At 46.6% G+C, this 20,017-nt stretch overlaps 1 long non-coding RNA gene across 1 annotated transcript; it reads right to left on the bottom strand.

Annotated features, from left to right (window-relative positions):
* Positions 1–13,664: 13,664 nt before the first annotated feature.
* Positions 13,665–18,796, bottom strand: LOC148685702 (uncharacterized). Its single transcript, XR_015950261.1, has 2 exons — positions 18,145–18,796; positions 13,665–16,107 (listed from the first exon to the last, which is right to left on the bottom strand). It is a non-coding gene; the product is annotated as an uncharacterized LOC148685702 (long non-coding RNA).
* Positions 18,797–20,017: the final 1,221 nt, after the last annotated feature.

Raw genomic sequence — 20,017 nt, 5'->3', positions numbered from 1 at the left:
AAATGTGATGTAGGAGTTTTTTAAAGCATCTTATTATTTGTGAATGAGGAGATTAGAGGGAATGCATAGGCCTGTGTGTGTGTGTGTGTGTGTGTGTGTGTGTGTGTGTGTAGCATGTCAGCACCCCTGAGAGCAAGGCTAGCCCAAGCCAATTTACTGCCCAAGTCAAAGGACAAGATGGTGGCCCTCTCATTCCATGTACAGAAGCTGAACAGACTGGTATTGGGATCTTATTTCAGCAGACCTAATGGCAGCAGAGTGGCTTAGAAAGCGCAGGGCAGGCCATATGGAATGCACAGATCTGCTCTCCAATATTTCACTGCCATTCCCCACATCATCTGCTGCGTTAGGCCGCTTCACTTTGACTAATGGTAGGGCCAGTCCTGCCTGAAAGTCCCCGGGTTTACGTGCAAATATTCAACACATCCCTTATTTTTACTACAGTATCCTCTGTTGGAAGACCAAATTGCACATCCTTCACAGAAACACAGAATGTGTATCAAGGTTTTGCTGGGAGAGAATACTGAAAATGTGCAAGAACTCTCAAAGATTATAGACATTGTCAAACTCCTTTAGTACTCTTGGGTGCAGCTCAAACATAGCCAAAGAAACCCTTTAAAATTTGTTTTTAACCTCTCCTGCAATCTTGCAAACCTGAGTTGTTGGAGGATAGGGCCACGTCTAGATTGGGGGTTTCCTAAAAAAAGTTCAACAACTTTTGGGGTGTCCTGGTTTTTTATTAGAGGAGAATGGAGCTTCTTCCAGATGACCTGCTTACTGTGCATTCATTCTGATCTTCTTGCATGAAGTTTGTAGGGAGGTCATACAATGTCTACTATTCACTGAACATTTATTCTGATTTGTTTTGTGGGGAGGTTATACAATGCTGTGTCATGCATTTTTTTACGCCACACTTTCCAATGCATTTTCCCATCAGTTTCCTTAAAGTCATGTCCAATTTCATTTTTATTTTTATTTTGCACAACAGCACCAAAACTACTTCAATTGCCCAACCTAAATTGGCCAGTATATGTTTAACTAGTGCCAATCTGGAAGCAGCTGGAATGTCAAGGGCTGGTCATACACAAACAAATGATCCATGCTGATGACAACAGCTGGTGACAACAGAGGTTTAAAACTGTTGGGAGTGAACTCTTAAACTGCATATACCCCATGGCGTGTCTCCAAGATAGCATGAAGCCACCCACTCCATTAGCATAAGGATTTCTGCGTGTGCAATAGAACTTCTTCCCCTGTGCTCCACTCACATGCCCTCTAAATCAGTTCTGGGTTTTGCTTTCCGGAGAATATTTGGTGAGAAGAAATTGACGTGTATGGGGGTGGGAGTTATGTTGCGCAAGTACAAATACTTGTGTTAATGTAACAAAGGCATTGGATACCACTCTGTGCATTTAAACTATGCTCCCAAAGAATCCTGATTAAAGTAGATTGTTAAGGATGCTGGGAATTGTAGCTCTGAGTGGAGTAAACTATAGTTTCCCCAAAGAATCATAGGAAATGTGCTTTAAATATATGGGGTGTGTATGCTGTCTTAGAGGAGAGTACCTCTTTTGGTATATCAAAATAGAAACTTAGTTGGTCTTTAAGGTGCTACTGAAGGATGTTTTTTATTTTACAGTGTTCCTGGCTATTAGTGAGTCAGGAGATGGGGGCTTCCAGATATGGACAATATAGTAGAACCTAATCACTGCTGTTTTGCTTTTAAGTTGGAAGTGGAATAGCAACTCTGCTTTCACGGAGGTGTGTATGTGATATCTACTAAAGATGGCGTACTAGTCCTTTACTCCTGTCTCACCTCAAGAATTAATTGCACAAATTGCTGCAACAGGACATAGGCAAAACCATCCGAAAACCCAAAAATACAATTTAATTTACCTACCTGCATTTGATAAATTCTCTCCCCTTCCTGTGAAGACTCTGTATATGAAGGCCTAGAGGTGTGCAAAGGTCTGAAGCCTGCTAAACAACACATCATGGTTATAAAGGGAATGCTCCTTCAGTTAAAGCAGGAAATCTCAGGTGAATTGCATTAAACAGCAGATCACATTTGGGAGCAGATTAAGGCCATGATGCCTGGAAGAATACCGCCGATTACACTTAGCTCTACTTCTCCATAACATCTGAGCCAGGAGAGGCTGTTTGAGACAACCAGCCTCATATAACCAACATGCTTCAATCAAATTAATGCATGAAGGGGTTAATACCATAGAGTAATCTGTCCTGCCTGGTTTAGCTAGGTCCACTTCCCGTCATCTTGGGAGGAAATGGGCAATCAAGCCTATTGTTCACCTTCAGTCTACCTGAGAAGCTCAGTGTGTGAAGAGGTTTCCGCTGGTTGCTCCATCTCAACTGCAGGGCTCCCAAAGTTCTTGAAACTCTTATACCAATAATTTAGGAACTTTCACCACTTTGTAACTAAGCTAAGATTTACTGCCTGTGCACCTTTTCTGAAGCACATGAATCCGATCTTTGGAGAGTTTGTAAGTAAACTATTTTAAACTTACCTAATATGTGGTCTTTTCATATGCAGGGGCAAGTAGGAGATGGAAACTTTGGAAATAATTTTTTTCATACAAGATTTTGGAACTCACTTAGAAGGGTATATTTTAAATATCTAACAGTCTATATTTCCACACTTTACTTAGCTGCATATTTTCTGGCTTTAAATCTTTGCTGGGGTTCCCACACCAAAGAGTACTTGCCCCAAACATGGATCTTGACATGCAGGAATTATATATATATATATATATATATATATATATATATATATATATATATATATATATATGAGTATGTTTCTCATCTATATTTCCTCTGGGAAGAATGTTATGTTTTTTTGGTGTACTTGGGAAGAAATGAAGAATCTTTGGGAAATGCCTCTCCAAATGTAGCTCAGGATGGTTAATCAGCATTGTTATTACAAAGTTACTGCAAAAGAGTGCAGGAAATATTGACTCATCATTTCTAAGGGGCAACTTCTCCATTTCCATAGAAAAGTGTAAGTTGGAAATAAGACCCTTATGTCTTATTTCCTGTTTCTGTTTCTTTCATTGACTTCCTGGGTGAAATATACTCGGAGTCGAGAGTGAATTTCATGCTCTTTATTCAGCTCATAGTCATCAAGGAGGAGAAGAGAAGACGAATACTCTTTTCCCAAAACCATCTGCTTATATACATTATTTACACAATGGGCCTTGCGTGATTGGCTACTTCAGGGCTACACCTGTGGGCCAATTATATTGTGGATTGACTTCTGCCTGCAGCCTGATTGGCTGCTCCTACAGGCCAATCAGGTAGCAGATTCACTTCTGCCAGCCGCCTGATTGGCTGCTCCAGCAGGCCAATCCGGTTGCGGATTCACTTCCACCTGGAGTTGGATTGGGTAGCTCCCGCTGATTCTGAATCCTATTGTTCTAGGATTCAGCTCAGTACATAACACCCCTCCCCTCTAAGTTCCAGTCCTGCCCGGGAAGTTGCATTCGTAGTCCCCAAGGTCTGCTGGCCGCCTCCGTGTGCGTTGTGGCCTGGGGTGTTCCTTGGTCAGGGGTTCTGGTTCTGGCTCGTGTTCCGAGGCTGCTGGCTGTGCCGGGGCTGTCTGGTCTGGCGCCACTGAACCACTAGGTTGTAGCTCTGGTTCCGGTGTCCTTCCAGCCTCGGGGCGCCCCTCTGTGCCTACTGCTTCTGCTTCCCCTGCCCACCCCTCTCGCTCTACAGGCCTCACTGCCCTGCTGTCCCCTTGGGACCCCTCTGTCCCGCTCTCCTCCCGGGTTCCTCCTGGGAATCGTCGCCGTAGCTGGTCGCAGTGGCGGCGCCAACATTGCCCCCCTTCCGTTAGTACCTCGTACGACACGGGACCGGTCACCTTGGTGACTGTGGCGGGTACCCATGCTGGGCCTGCCCCAAAATTCTTTGCATACACTGGGTCCTGGGCCACAAATGTCCGGGGGTTCCTGCCTTTCCCCACCACTACCTCATCCTGAGCTCTGTCGGGGTGAAGTCGGTCCAGTCTAGTTGCAAGGCGCCGGCCCATTAGTAATTCAGCTGGGCTCCGGCCCGTCGTTGTGCTTGGGGTGCTGTGCTGTGCTAGAAGAAATGCAGCAAGGCGGTATTCCCAGTCCCCTTGTGTCATGCGGCGGAGGCTGTCCTTGGTGGTCCGCACCATGCGCTCCGCTTGGCCATTGGTGGCAGGGTGGAATGGTGCTGAGCGGATGTGGCGGATGGCGTTCTGCGCTGTGAAGGTCTGGAACTCCTCTGACGTGAATGCGGTTCCATTGTCCGAGACGAGGGTGTCAGGGAGCCCGTGGGTCGCAAACAGCTTACGTAGTACCCGGATGGCTGCCGCCGTAGAAGTGGATGGTACCAGTGCGACCTCCAGCCATTTGGTGTAGGAATCCACCACTATGAAGAATGTTTTTCCCTGGAAGGGGCCAGCGAAGTCCACGTGCAAGCGTGACCATGGATGTCGGGCGGACTCCCAGGGCTGGACTGGGGCCCTTGGGGGATCCGGGCGGGATTCTTGGCAGGTCTGGCAGTGTTGGACCCAGGCCTCTATCTCTCTGTCAATCCCCGGCCACCACACATAACTCCTGGCAAGGGCCTTCATCCTCACTACCCCTGGGTGTGTCTCGTGTAGGGCTGTGAGGACCCTTTTGCGGAGGGGCTGGGGAACAACAACCCTGCTTCCCCATAACAGGCACCCCTTGTGGGCCGACAGTTCATGTTTGCGGTTTGTGTAGCCAGCGAATTCTGGCCCGGGGCTGCTGCTGGGCCATCCTCGCCACACCCAGTCCAGGACCCGGGAGATGACCCTATCTTTTGTGGAATGGTGCGCAACTTCTTGTGCCTGAATGGGTCGGTCGGGAAGCAGCTCCAGGGTCATAACCTCTTGCGCAGGCGCTGGGTCGGGGCCTGTTTCTGGTAGTGGTAGCCTGCTGAGGGCGTCTGCGTGGCCCATCGCCTTCCCAGGGCGGTGGATTAGTGCATACTGGTAGCCGGCAAGGAAAATTGACCACCTGAGGACACGTGGAGACAACACTTGGGGGGTCTGCTTCTCAGGGGCAAACAGGCCAAGCAACGGCTTGTGGTCAGTCACTATGGTAAAGGGCCGCCCGTACAAGAAATCATGGAATTTTTTTACGCCCTTCACGATTGCCAGACCCTCCTTGTCAATCTGTGAGTAGTTTCGTTCGGCTGCAGCAAGCGTCTGGGAGAAGTATGCCACCGGCACCTCTCTTCCATCCGGGAGTTGGTGTCCCAGGACAGCGCCGATGCCATAGGGAGAGGCGTCGCATGCCAGCACCACTGGCAGCCTCTCGTCGAAGTGTGCTAAGACCGAGTTCGAGACGAGCAAGTCCTTGACTGCCTGGAATGCGGCCCTTTGTCGCTGGCCCCACACCCAAGGGGCCCTTTTATCTAGGAGTCTGTGTAGGGGCTCCGCTACCGCTGCCTTATGGGGAAGGAAGGCATGGTAAAAGTTCAATAGTCCCAAGAATGACTGAAGTTCGGGCTTGCTCTTGGGCGCTGGGGCCTCACAAATGGCCCGTACCTTGTCACCGGTTGGATGGACCCCTTCTGCGTCCACCTTAAATCCCAGAAAGTCCACCTGTGGCACTCCCAGTAAACACTTTTCCCGCTTCACCTTGAGGCCCACCGTCTGGAAACGGTGCAGGACGGAGCGGAGGCGGTCCTCAAATTCCTCTGGTGTGGGCCCGGCGATCAGTACATCATCGAAGAAGGGGGTGACGCCAGGAATCCCTTTAAGGAGAGAGTCCATTAGATTCTGGAATATGCCTGGTGCCACGCTAACGCCAATTTGCAGCCGCTTTACTCTGAATGCCCCTCTGTGCGTCACAATCGTCTGAGCCTCTGCTGTGGCTTCGTCCACAGGCAACTGTTGATACGCTTGGGCCAAGTCCAGTTTGCCAAAGATTTTTGACCCAGCCAGGGTGGCGAGGACATGGCTGACCACTGGCACTGGGTATGCATGGGCCGTGAGAGCCTTGTTTATGGTGCATTTGTAGTCTGCACAGATGCGGACCGAACCGTTAGGCTTGACGGGTGTGACAATTGGAGTTTCCCAGGGGGCGTTGGGCACCGGCTCCAGCACTCCTTGCTCCACGAGCCGGTCCAATTCCTCGTCTATGCGGGGTTTCAGGGCGAACGGGACCCGGCGGGCCTTGTGCCTGATGGGTCGTACAGCGGGGTCTAGCTGTAGGGCAATGGGGGGTCCTGTATATCGTCCCAATGCCCCATCGAAAACCCCTGGAAACTCTTTGCATATGGCGTCCACGTCCACTTGTAAGCTAGTGCGGTTCACCCCGGTAACGGCTAGCCCCAGAGGTCCAAACCATGCCAGTCCCAGTAAGCTAACGTAGGGGCCCTTAACTACCAGCAAGTCCAATTGTTGCTTTCGCCCTCGATATTGCACCCTGAAGGTCCCCACCCCCATAGTAGGGACCTTACGAAGTCCCGGAGGGTGAATGGGGCCGGCCTTAGTTTGGGACCCCCATTAGGGCACAGTTCCCTTAATGTTCGGGCCGAGATTATGGATAGAGTTGAACCCGTGTCCAGCTCCATGCGGCATGGGGCTCCCTCTATCTGTACCTCTATATAAATTTTCTCTGTGCTGGGATGGGGCAACTGGAATACCTGGTAGTCCGTGATCTCCGTTGAGTTGCCTTGGTGCATGGTGCCGTGTGACCTGGGGCTCCTGGGTCGGTCATCTGATGCTTGTCGACGGGTGAGTCGAGCCCGACACACCCGGGCGATGTGTCCCAATTTTCTGCACTGCCTGCACTCTGCGTTGCGGAAACGACAGGTCCTCCTCTCGTGGTTCTCCCCGCAGCTTGCACAGTTCCCTCCTTCTCGTCGAGGCTGCTGTGGTGTGTGTGCTGCTTGAGTGCGCCGCTGTACTCGGTGTACTTCCTCCCTGTCAGATTCGGATTCGTCGGTGAGGTCTTCGTGGTAGACCCTCGGTTGTGATGGCGGGGCCGGTCGTGCCTCTTGCGTTGACCTCTCGGCGGCTTCGGTTGCCAGGGCTTCCTCCAGAGCAATCTGGAACGTGAGGTCTTTTTTGGCGTAGAGGCGTCGTTGCAACATCTCGTCCCTCAGGCCACCGACGAGGCGGTCACGAAGCATGTTCTCCAATTCTGAGAAGTTGCATAACCGGGCGGCTTGGCGGAGGGAGGTCACAAACCCAGTTATGGTTTCCCCCGGGGCTTGCCGCTTTGCGTAGAAGGCATTTCGGCAAGCTACCACTGAGGGCTGTGGTGAGAAGTGCTCCTTCAGCCGTTCCATTATTGTTTTGTAAGAGACGGTAGCGACATCTCTAGGTGCAAGGAGAGCCCGGGCGATTTCAAACGTCTCCTCTCCACAGACGCTGAAGAATGTCGCCCTCTTCATGGCATCGTTGGTGACTTCTTTCGCTTGCAGGAGGAAGTTGAAACGGGCGGCGTACCCTTCCCAGTCTCCTGATGCTGGTTTGAATGGCGAGAAGCTGCTGTTGGTTGCCATTCTGGGTTCCTTGGGTCCTGGAGCTGAAGCCTGGATGCACGGTGCGATGCAGCGGTGCAGCAGGTGGCGGTGCTGCGGTGCAGTGCGTGGTGGCGGTCAGCTCAGCAGGATCCCACCTTCGTCGCCAGTGAAATATACTCGGAGTCGAGAGTGAATTTCATGCTCTTTATTCAGCTCATAGTCATCAAGGAGGAGAAGAGAAGACGAATACTCTTTTCCCAAAACCATCTGCTTATATACATTATTTACACAATGGGCCTTGCGTGATTGGCTACTTCAGGGCTACACCTGTGGGCCAATTATATTGTGGATTGACTTCTGCCTGCAGCCTGATTGGCTGCTCCTACAGGCCAATCAGGTAGCAGATTCACTTCTGCCAGCCGCCTGATTGGCTGCTCCAGCAGGCCAATCCGGTTGCGGATTCACTTCCACCTGGAGTTGGATTGGGTAGCTCCCGCTGATTCTGAATCCTATTGTTCTAGGATTCAGCTCAGTACATAACACTGGGTATTCCTCATTTTGTTGGAAAATGGGCTAATTCATTAACAGCCCTTCTTCAAACCACCACTGTTTTCCTTTCATTCCATATAGGCCTCAATTTCTGTAGAAAGCCGTCTGCGGACTAAGGATTTCTAATTCCCCCTCTCATCCTGCTCAAGCCTTTTCTGTACAACTTCCTCTTCCTCCTCCTCCTCCTTCCTCCCCTCACCTCAGGCCTGACACTGCAGTCCCTTTGAGGGATTGCTTGCCTTGAGTCAGCAGAGTCTGCCTATCTTCCTGTCCCTGCTGATCTGTTTTGCGAGTTATTTAATGCAAATGAGGAAATAGAGAATGACTAGCAAGCACAAACAGAGGAAAGCAGCAGGAGACAAAACAACTGCCTTAGTTTCCTAGAAGTCCACACCGTCCAACTTTTTCAGACCCCAAACTGGCATGCACCTCTTCTGAGACGAGCTCTCAGCTGAGTCATGTTACCCGTGCCTCATCCTCTCCCCCACCCATGACCCAAGTACTTTTTTCAGGGCGGCAGCATAGCACAAGATTGCAGCACCCGAAATGGCTACCGTGATCTCACATGAAAAAATGGGGTGTCCCATTTCTTTCTGGCGCACTTGGCAAGTATGGAATCTTAGAATCACAGAGTTGGAAGAGACCACAAAGGCCATCCAGTCCAACCCCCTGCCGAGCAGGAAACACCATCAAAGTCTCAGTCCTGACAGCAGGGGCAGACTTTGGTAATATGGCGCCCTGAGCAAGGACCTAAATATTTCTTATTTTCACACAGATTCCTTTTGGTACAGTTTCCCCATATATTTCCCCACATATAAGCATTACTATTATCATCATTAGCTTTATTATTTTGCGCCCCCTCAGCTCAGTGCCCTATGCATGGGAAACCACAATGCCCTAAATCCAGCGCTGTTGACGGTCATCTTCCGCCAGTACAGGTGCTAAGCAAAAAATGTTCCAGAGAATCTCTTGAGTGTTTCACAATCTCCCAAACAGTGAAAGGAATACCTGCCAAGTCCCAGAAATATAATCATCCTTTGATTTCTACAGTCACCATCTCTGCTGTCATGGAGCTGCAAAAGGGTCCAACCCACTTACATATTTGGGGCTAATCCAAAGTCCAAACAACCCAGGATTGTGGGGTTGTTGAGGTAGACTCAATAGTTGCTTGTCCTATCAGGTCCGGAGACCTTTTCCTTCCGTTGGGAGCATAAATGTGAAACATAGATTTAAAGGTAAAGGGGCCCCAGACCATTAGGTCCAGTTGTGACCGACTCTGGGGTTGCGGCGTTCATCTCGCATTTTTGACCGAGGGAGCCGACGTACAGCTTCCAGGTCATGTGGCCAGCATGACCAAGCCGCTTCTGGAGAACCAGAGCAGCACACAGAAACGCCGTTTACCTTCCCACTGTAGCGGTACCTATTTATCTACTTGCACTTTGACGTGCTTTTGAACTGCTAGGTTGGCAGGAGCTGGGACTGTCGCAGGGATTTGAACCGCCGACTTTCTGATCGGCAAGCCCTGGGCTCTGTGGTTTAACCCACAGCGCCACCCGCGTCCCTATAGATTTACTTGCCTATAATTATACATTCACTGCCTTACCTATGCTTGGGAGCATCTCTAAAGGAATTTGTTCAGGAGAGGGCACGTTGATGCAATGTGCCCCCAGCTTTTACTGCAACAGGTGGTAGATTGTATGAGCGTACATAAAATTCAGGACCTCCCAGTGTATGAGGATGGCACAGCGAGACTACATATGGAGTGCTGAAACACCCATAGTGATGGATGAATCTGTCAATTTCAGCTTCTCTCCTTTTCTCCTTTTCCCAACCTTAATTTCAGTTCTCTACATTTCTGCAGAAATTAAAATTCTGCATTAAAAAAAAATCTTTACGAAGATTCTTCAGCATTTTAAATTGAATTCCTCCTAATGAACACACTTTGCATGCAGTTTTGACTAATATGTGCATTTTTGCAGTGCGTTGTGCATTTCACATTCCTGATGTACCAAACCTTCATGAAAAAATAACTTCTTTGGATGTGCAAGTGTGAATATGCACTTCCCCCACCCTCACCCTGAACTGGTTTAACCCCAACAGGCAACGCCATGCAATTATTGTGAATGTGTAGATCAGTTTTAAGGTATGCCCAATATTCTTTGGAATGGAGACTTGGCAAGAGGCGTTACTGTGCAGTAAATGATGATTCACCCGTTATATACCTGCCCTGAATTTCCTTGAGAGGCAGCCTGATTCTTTAATCAAGACTGGCCATTCCCCTAACTGGCGCCAAGAAGTCAATAAAACCATGCATCTTTATGCTTCCCTATCAAATAGCATGGGAAAACCTATGACTGATGCCCAAGTTTTGCAAAATGTCATTTCCACTTCAGCTTTTCCTGTCATTTGACCCCTTGATCCCCCACCTTTTCTTTTCCAAGGAGAGGCATGTTTGGGAGGATCTTCCCTAAATGTTGCTGCCTGTTTCTTTCCTTTAATATTGTTCTCTTGGCTGGAAAGACTAAGTATCATCTCCATACCTCAATGGAAACAGATACCAGTCACCAGCTTCCTGTAGCCGCAGTGTCCTCCCTGTTCCTCCAGAGAGCCATTATTAAGGAAGAAGAAAAATGTACTCCTTGGCGATATAGCTCGCTGGATTGGGAGCTGCTTGTAACATCTTTGACATGACTCGCTGTTTTTCTTCTTCCTGAAATAGTTTTATTTTAAAAATACCTAATAATAGCTGGTTGCTATTCATAAACACTACTGTACAAGGCACCAGTTGTATTCCCCGTTGTAGGAACAACTTTCTGTTGCTTCCACAAAAAAGTAAATCTGCACAGTTAATCAGGGATAGCACAGAAAAACCAAGAAATATTCTGACAGATTCCCCATGGAGCCTCAATAAGGCACACAGTGACCACCTTTCCATAGCCAACACATCACAAAAAGCCATGTTGTCCTGGATTAATGCCAGCAATCCAGAGATGTAGTTGGGGCAGCCCTACCAGAGATTAGATTTGCCAGATGACCGCTGAGTGGCAGAAATGTTTGCAGAGCTTTGAGTTCAAATAGAAGTATAAGTTGCATGTGGGACAGGAAATAGTGTGTGGCATGGAGAATTTTGCGGCTATGTGTGTTTAAAATTGCTTGGCATTCTCCGTGGGAGGTTGTGTCCTCGCAACCCTAGTGGAACAGCTTCCACTGCTTGAATGGCAAACAACTTGTAAATGCAAATGAGAAAATACAGTACTTAGTTGTAGAAGAAGGATAAACAGAAATTTGGAACTGGAGTGGCAGAGAAGAATGCCAGAATGCAGCAGCTAGACTGGTGACTGGGAGTGCTCGCCAAGACCATATAACACCAGTCCTGGGAGACCTGCATTGGCTCCCAATACATTTCTGAGCACAATTCAAAATGTTGGTGCTGACCTTTAAATCCCTAAAAGGCCTTGGTCCTGTATACCTGAAGGAGCATTTCCACCCCCATTGTTCAGCCCAGACACTGAGGTACAGCGCCGAGAGCTTTCTGGCAGTTCCCTCACTGCAAGAAGTGAAGCTACAGGGAACCAGGCAGAGGGCCTTCTTGGTAGTGGCGCCCGCGCTGAGGAACACCTTCGCATCAGATGTCAAGGAAATAACTATCAGACTTTTAGAAGACATCTGAAGGCAGCCCTGTTTAGGGAAGTTCTTGATGTTTAATGCTGTATTATGTTTTAAATATTTGGTTGGGAGTTGCCCAGAGTGGCTGGGGAAACCCAGCCAGATGGGCGGGGTATAAATAATATATTATTTTTATTATTTTTTTTATGATGATGATGATGAAATGGGTCTAACAAGGATCAGATATTCTACATCTGTGTAGAATATCTGTGCTTGGTTTTCCAGCTGCACAGTCATGGATAGGAAAGTGCTCCAGAAGGTCATAACCACAGCCCAAAAGATTATTGGTCATCCTCTCCTATCTCTGGAAAAACTATACAACTCCCGTTGCCTTAAAAAAGCAAATAATATTTTACAGGATTCATCTCATCCTGGATTTAGTCTTTTTGCACCGTTGCCTTCGAGCAAGAGATACAGAACAATTAAATCAAGAACAAATAGATTAAAAAACAGTTTCTATCCAAGAGCTATAACCATCTTAAATGCTGTAACTAAATAATATGATCTCTGGGAGTCGTGATGGGTGTGTATGTATGTGTGTGTGTGTGGCTGTAATTGTGTTTTTATTTTGTTTTTTATGGGATGGCATTCAATTTCGTTGTACTATGTACAATGACAATAAAGTATTCTATTCTATTCTATTCTACATGGAAACAGCATGTCAGTGCATGGTAATGAATGTGAATGGTTGACCAGTAGCTAACAGATCTACAAAGGGAAAATCAAAGCAGTTCTAAATGCAGAGTCTAGGCAGCAATAGAACAAATAATGCAATACCTAGTTGGGGAAGAACAAAAATTTCCCAGTTTTGCACGATCTACCATTTTTACAGAGATCCAGAAAGCCTGGAACTCAGCACTTATAGTATCTGCCCACAGAATTACATAATCATTGAGAATCTGGTTCATGTTGACATGATCAATGCTCTTCAGGGAATGTATTCATATTTTGTCATTTAGAATATTAAACTATTTATCAGAAAACTCATGTGCATATAAAATAGGACCTGACTTTCTAAAGCAGGGGTGCTAAGCTATGACCCTTCAGATGATGCTGTGCCATCCCCGACCATTGATGGTTCAGCAACATCTGGAGGGCCACAGGTTCCCCACATGTGTTCTAAAGCAGAGACCTGTGGTCCTCCAGATGTTGTTGGACGATAGCTCCCATAATCCCTGACCACTGGCCAGGCTGGCTGGGTCGGATGAGAGACGGAGGTCAACCACATTTGAACAGCCACCAGTCTCCACCGCTGTGCTAAAGAGAATACATTTGGGCCCATCCAGGTAAAGAGCAAACAGGCTGATCGAGTTGCTAAGGTGGGTGTCCCGCTCATTGCTGCTGTGGATTTGGTGCCTTTCTAAAAGGCACTGTGGCAGGAGACAATCGCACAATCCAAACATTTCCCCCTAAGAATTCTGAAATATGATTGCGGCAGTTTGACGTATGCTTTTTGTGTTTATAGAGGCAGAAGTACATAATTTCGTATGTGCTTATTTCCTCCCATTTAATTTGCACAATAGTTCCACAGTCAGGCAAAACCTGAAGGTTCTGAAAGATATATTAGAGGGGAGGGACTAGTAGATTGGAGTAGGGCATTCAATTGTGGGGGTGGGGGTGGGGTTCTTCCTATTGTTGTTTTTGCTTTTTCTGAATGCATTTGTAACATACCTCACATCATCTCTCCACCATGCAGCTGTCATAGTAGCTAAAAAGAAGGCTTGCCGGTACCTGGTGATATAGCTATGTCACTTATTTTAAAATATTTATATTCCACCTATTATCCTCTTAAGGTAGTTTACCAATTAAAATTGCTGTATATTCCTGCATATAAGACTACTTTTTAACCCAGGTGTTAGGGCAAAATTCTGGGTGCGAGAATGCTCAGCCACCCAGCTCATCAGGCAAGGGCCTGTGGTCGTTGAGGAGTATAAAAGGAAGGAGTCCAGCCACCATCCGGAGCAAACAGCTAGGTTTATTACTGCGCAGCAGGTTCAATGCCAGACTGAACACTGTGAACAGGGCTGCAGGAACTTTTAAAAGTTCCCACCACCATCCCATAATGCACATTGAAAGCATCATACATACATCACTTGTGACTGGGTAAAATGTCAGAAAAGGGGAAGGTGCAAGGGGCATTAGCATACAGGTAAACAGGATTAACATAAGGTAACAATGCACGATGTCCCAGGACATTGATAAGCAAGTACCAGTAAGTATCTGGGAGGGGATCATTGAGTACCTGGTGGGGGGGGAACAATGGGTCCAGGTGTGTGTATTGCTTCTGGCTTCGGAGGGTCAGGAGTGGCAGGAGATGGTACCTGAATGGATTATGGATATGCAGAGGAGCACCAACCTGGCTACGTGACCTCTCGTTTAAAGGATTATGGCTGTTCCCTGCATCCCTGAGAGCCCCTGGCCAGAGTAGCAAAAGGGGGTTTCATTCAGAAATACAGATACACGGTATTCATTCATAAAGAAATATGGTTACATAGAGTCTCAGGCAATAGAGAAAGGGTAGGAAAGGGAGCCTTTATTACATAGGGCCTGATCTTGAGGGGTTTGATCGAGGTGTTCGTGTTGGTGCAATACTAGAGTGGTGTGAGATCAGACGAGGTCCCCTTGAGGGCATTTGTGCCAATCTTGATTCCCAAATGAAGCCTCGTTTCGGTGCCCCTCCCCTATAAAATTCCCTAACACCAGGAAAATCTTCTCAAAAGTCGGGGGTCGTCTTATACAGCGGGTCGTTTTTCTTATACGGCGAGTATATCCCAAACTCTAAATTTTAACTGGAAAAGTTGGGGGTCATCTTATACGCCCAGTCGTCTTATACGCCGGAATATATGGTAACTCAGTATTTATTTGTTGAATTTATACGCCACCTTTCCTCATAAAATGGTCCCAGGGCAGGTCACAACATAACATAACATAACATAACATAACATAACATAACATAACATAACATAACATAACATAACATAACATAACATAACATAACATAACATAACATAACATAACATAACATAACATAACATAACATAACATAACAACATAACATAACATACAAATATATAAAATTACATTAATAATGTAATAATGTAATAAATATAACAAAAGGTTTAAAAGCCACAGTGTACAATTCATTAAAAAGAGCCCAGCACCTGTCCTACTTTAACAAAGAGACTCTTGTTATTCAAAAAGCCTGCTCAATGTTAGCACCAGCCTAAGGTGTAATTATATATTTTACACCCCAACATTAGTTTCACCTGTAGCGTATCAGCACAATTACGTCATGGGAAATGCAAAGTTCAAATACAGCAGTCTTGCACAGATGCCTCTTTCCAGTGCAGCAGAGCATGTTCTACCAGATCCATAGTGGGAATTTATTACCTCCATACTTGATAGCACATGGCCAATTGTAAACAGCTTGTGCTATCCCTTTTTGCTTTGTCCTAGAAATCCTCAAGACTGTATGGTTATCGTGCTTGGTTCGGCAGCACATATACTGTACTAAAAGACTGTATGGTTTTCAAGCCCATGTTTGGTTTTCATTTGATTTACTCAATTATTACTTAGAATAAGGCCTGCTGAGATGCAATGGCCTCAGTCACAGGAACATCCAGTTATCAAACAGGCAGGGTTAAGTCAACATTCCAGGAGAGTTCAACAATGGCAAGGCAAATAAAGGGTACAGACCTCTGTTGCATGCATCACACTGACCAAGAACAGAACTGGACAAGAGAGCCAATGAAGGCATTAGGAAATGGGGTCTTTCAGATGTCCCCAGTCTTCACCACTGATGCTAAGCAGGAAACAGTCCACTTCTGCTGTTATCATCTCAGCTTGGCCTCCACTGAAATAGCATTTTAAGGAACCAAGATAAAAGTAGAATGACATTTAAAAACAGAAACAAAGAACTTCCTGTTTTCAGTTGAGCATCCTAGAAGCTTTGACTCTACTAATCTGACACACCCATTACAGAGCACTGCAATGCTAGATTTACCAGAGGTCCCAAATAAATCAGGATAAACTCTAGGTCATGTTGCAGGCCCATCTGAGTCCCGTGGCCGAGCAAGCAGGAGCTAGGAGTTTCCAAGGAGCATTTGCCTGAGAGCAGAATCCACATACGAAGTCAGATAGTCCAGAGGTCAGGGAATCAAGATGATCACAGAGCCAAGGGTCCAGATGGAGAGCAGGAAGCAGCAAGGTAGGGCCTGGAAGCACAAGCATTGTTTCCAGTATCTGGCTGCTGCTGGAAGCTCTGTGTCCTTGCCAGCTGATCAGCTGCAGATGGGAGTCACTCCTGGGCCTTCTCCACCATCAGCAGGTGAAACTGACTCCTGGGCCATGACTGGTCATCTCCACATCCATTGAGCACAGTGAGCTCCACTTTTGTGCCTTAATGAAGGAAAAGAATTAAGAATAAAACAAAGGGCCCTCTAGTCCAATATTCTGTTCTCACAGATGCCTATGAGAAGCCCACAAACAGCATTAATATTAAGTGTGCCTTCAGCAGCAGGCCTTGGAATCTATTGGCATGTAGCTAATTGTTAATCAAAAGCAGGCAGTACTCTCAGATTTTTACTATTAGCCATAGGAAGCAAGAAAGCAAACAAACAAACAAACAAACAGACGAGCAGCAGGTTAAAAACAAATACATTTACTGTATCTCTTCTCTTTGCCAATGGAAGATATCAACATTGCTCAGTAAATGCCTCAGGGGCATGGCTAGGGGTTGGTCCCCGCTGCTCGGAGAAGTGCATTGATTGCACCGTATTTTCCTCCTCAGCAATGCAAAATGATGTGTTTCTTGCTTGTCTGCATGGGCATTTTGTGTTTTCCTTTGGTATCTAGAAGGAAAGAAGCCTAAGAATGTTGCGGCAATGGGGGAACCCAGGACTGGGGTGGCTCTTTCTGGCACTCACTCCATTGGCCCATCTGAAGGCAGATGGATGTGGACCTGCACAGAGTGAATGTGGATCAAAGGGACTGGATGCAAATTGTAGCATCACTGATGCCAGCCCAGTCCAAGACAACAAAAGCCAATCTGTGCTGCAAACACACAAGCCTGGAAACTATCCCAGTACATTTGAAGGCATAAAATAATAGAAAAGGCCTAGCTTGTTCACAATTATTTTTAGCCACAAGCTTCCACCCACTATGACTAAGGTCAAAAGGCTATCATCCCTCCTGGGAGCCTGGTGGTCTTTCTTTTCTATGCAGGGTGGGGGGAAGTATGAGGTCAGTGGCTTTTCTCCTTTGTTTGGTTGTTTTGAAGCTATCGAGAAAAATCTACCAGGTTCCAAAGAAGTGGATGTGGTGGGATCATCTTACTGAAATCGCTAAATAAGTTCAAGCCCATTGAATAGAATTGTTTAGTAACTTGGTGTTTAAAAAGCGTCAGAAAGCAAGAGTTGGGCAGTGGGAAAAGGCAGCAAGATCTGATTTATTCAAATTAGAAAAATGATATATTTTCTGTTTGCTATGGATGCGTACACATGTTCAGGGAACTTTTGCATACATCTACAGTGACAATTCACCTTGGATTGTCAGTACATGATGTGCTTCTGTACTGTTAATATAAAAGGAAGAATTGGAGCAAGAGGAGTTTTCCCATGAACACAAGCAATATGACAGGAGAAGAAGCTACATGCGCAAAAAGACTCCCTTCCATGGGCGTAGCCAAAGGGGGGCAGGGAGGGGCCACTGCCCCCCCTAAATCAAGAAAAATACATGGCTAACTGAGGTTCTGCCTTCCCCTAACAAAAATCCTGGCTACGCCCATGGTCGCTTCCATGAGATTATCAAAGACACGGGGCCCTGTCCTGTATTGCACTGAATTTGGCAACCGTACATCAGGGTTCAGCTGAAGGCTGCAGTCAGAGGGGAGCCATGAGTTATGCAACGGAGTTTTGAGCAGGCAAGCACACCAGAACATGCCACTGCCAGGAAGACCATTGCAGCCCAGATAAACTCCCACAGTCCCACCCCAGACAGGAAGTCCTTTATTGCCCTTTCTGTCTAACAAGGCCCAGTGGCCAGCCTGGGGAAGGGCAGTGCATAGGAACATAGGAAGCTGTGTTATCCTGAGTCAGACCATTGGTCCCTCTAGCTCAGTATTATCTGCACTGACTGGCAGCTTCTCTGCAGAATTTCAGACACATAAAGTTTTCTCCCAGCCCTACTTGACACCCTATGTAAAAACTACTCTAAATTCATAGTATTAACAGCACAGTTTATATCATTGTGAAGATAGCTCCTTCATAAAGCAATCATGGACTGACTGTGCTGGCTGCCAGTCAGTTTCCAGGCCCAATTCAAATGCTGGTGTTGACCGGCATTTGAAATTAACCCCACTCAATGGACTAGAATGTGGTCCAAACCTCTCTTTAAGTCTGTATAAGCCAAAAGAAGGGAACTCACTCTGAAACTCACCTACAGGTGGTACTTAACGCCATGGAAACTGGTGCTGATATGCCCAGGAACCTCATGATGTTGGAGAGGCTGCACCTCCACAGGCACATAGCTCCACATGTGGTGGGAATGCCCTAAAATCCAACCCTTCTGGATAGTAGTCCTACAAGAGATATGCAAAACAACTAAACAGGTATGAGACCTCACCCCAGAACTGGCCCTACTGAGCATCTTCCAAGATCATAATGACCACTCACACTATAAAGAGCTTATAACCCACCTATTCTCAACAGCCAGAAGTGTCATAGCCAAACACTGGAAAGAATTGTCAGGAGTAAACATAGACCAATGGTATCAAATTGTATGGAAAACGGCCTTACTAGAAAAGCTAACCGATGAACTGAAACTGACATGGGGACAAATAGAAGAGTACGCCTTCACCCCAGTATGGCTCCCCTTTATCATATAAACAGCCCAACAAGACAACAACAGGAATTCGCTGGCAGCATACGATTCAATCCGGCTTCCCTGACCCAACATGGCCTCCCTCCCCCCTCACAAGTGCAAACAAACCCCACTGCAGCCAACCACAGACAACCAACCACACCCTGCCCCTCAATACCTCTCACTACCAAGGAAATTTTAAAAATGGATAGAAAGAGAACCTACCCAGTTGATGCTGACACAAAACCCCACATGTACACTATACAAAAGCATATAAGTCTCACCACCCCACCCCTCCTCTCCCCCCCTTCTTCCCCAACCTTAAACCGTAAACAACACTAATGTATCACAACAAATGTAACTGATCTGTAAGAAAGGCTGTACAACCTGAAAAAAGAGACAAGGCATGTCTTTTTGTAAACTAATAAAAACTTTAATAAAAATATAAAAATGTGACCGGGATTCTCTTATGTTCAGAAGCTCGTTGATGAAACTGAATGGAAGCCAGTTGGATAAGCCAAGCTTGCGTTTTCCTGATAAATTAGCAGATACCCTCGAGTGACAGTTCACAGCACTGCATACAGAATTAAGTGCACTTTTAAAATTAATGGATTCTGCAATAAAGTATAAAAATCATTCTGTAGCCTCAGGCAAGCACGCACAATGTGACTGATCTAGAGGAAACTTTTATCAAAAGGTAGATGCTGTAATGGGATAGTAAAGTTTGTTATTGTAGAGGTTTCCCTCCCCCCCCCTTTAACATGTGGACTATCTGATCTTGCCAAGTTAAGAATCAAACAGGACCCCGAGGCTTTTCGTGCCATTGATATCAGCATCACAGCTGCTGCTTCTTCTTCTGCTGCTGCTCTTTATATGCAGTAACCCGCCCATCAAGCTCCCAGATCTTCCTGGTCTTACGGCATTTCCACAAGCAGGCTTATGTGGAGGCTTGCCCACATTGCTCTGGAAAGCCCCCTGAGCCATCAAACTGACGTCAAAAGCTGTCAAACAATGGAGATTAAAACTTGGCAGCACAAACTCATCAAGGATTTGCCCTTGAAGGGTCTGGGAGTGTGTGGCTTCTTGCTTTCCAAGAAATGAGAACCGACACATTAGATGATGCAGGGCTGCTTTGGAGACCTGTGTTGGCAAACATGTTGGAGTAGAAAGCAAAACATGACCCAACCTGATGGCCTTCATGGAGTGAAGAATATCCCATCTGAAGTGTAGGTGGGTTCCCATGAAGCAAGACACAGTGATAACAGCAAGAACCTTTATTGAACTAATAGAACTGGACAACAGGGGCAAAGCAACTGCTTATATAACTTCCTGAAGACCTGGGCCACTCCCACTCTCAACGTGATTGGCTGTCTAAACTCCCAAGCTGCTAATCGTAACTCAGAGTTTAAGGGCTAATGGCAATAGTCCAAATCCTGAAATGTTCTGTGAC

The sequence above is a fragment of the Zootoca vivipara genome, chromosome 5, assembly GCF_965207765.1.
Source record: "Zootoca vivipara chromosome 5, rZooViv2.hap1.1, whole genome shotgun sequence".
Taxonomy (NCBI): Eukaryota; Metazoa; Chordata; class Lepidosauria; order Squamata; family Lacertidae; genus Zootoca; species Zootoca vivipara.
The sequence above is the reverse complement of the archived record's forward strand: the minus strand, read 5'-3'. Positions and strand labels throughout refer to the sequence as shown.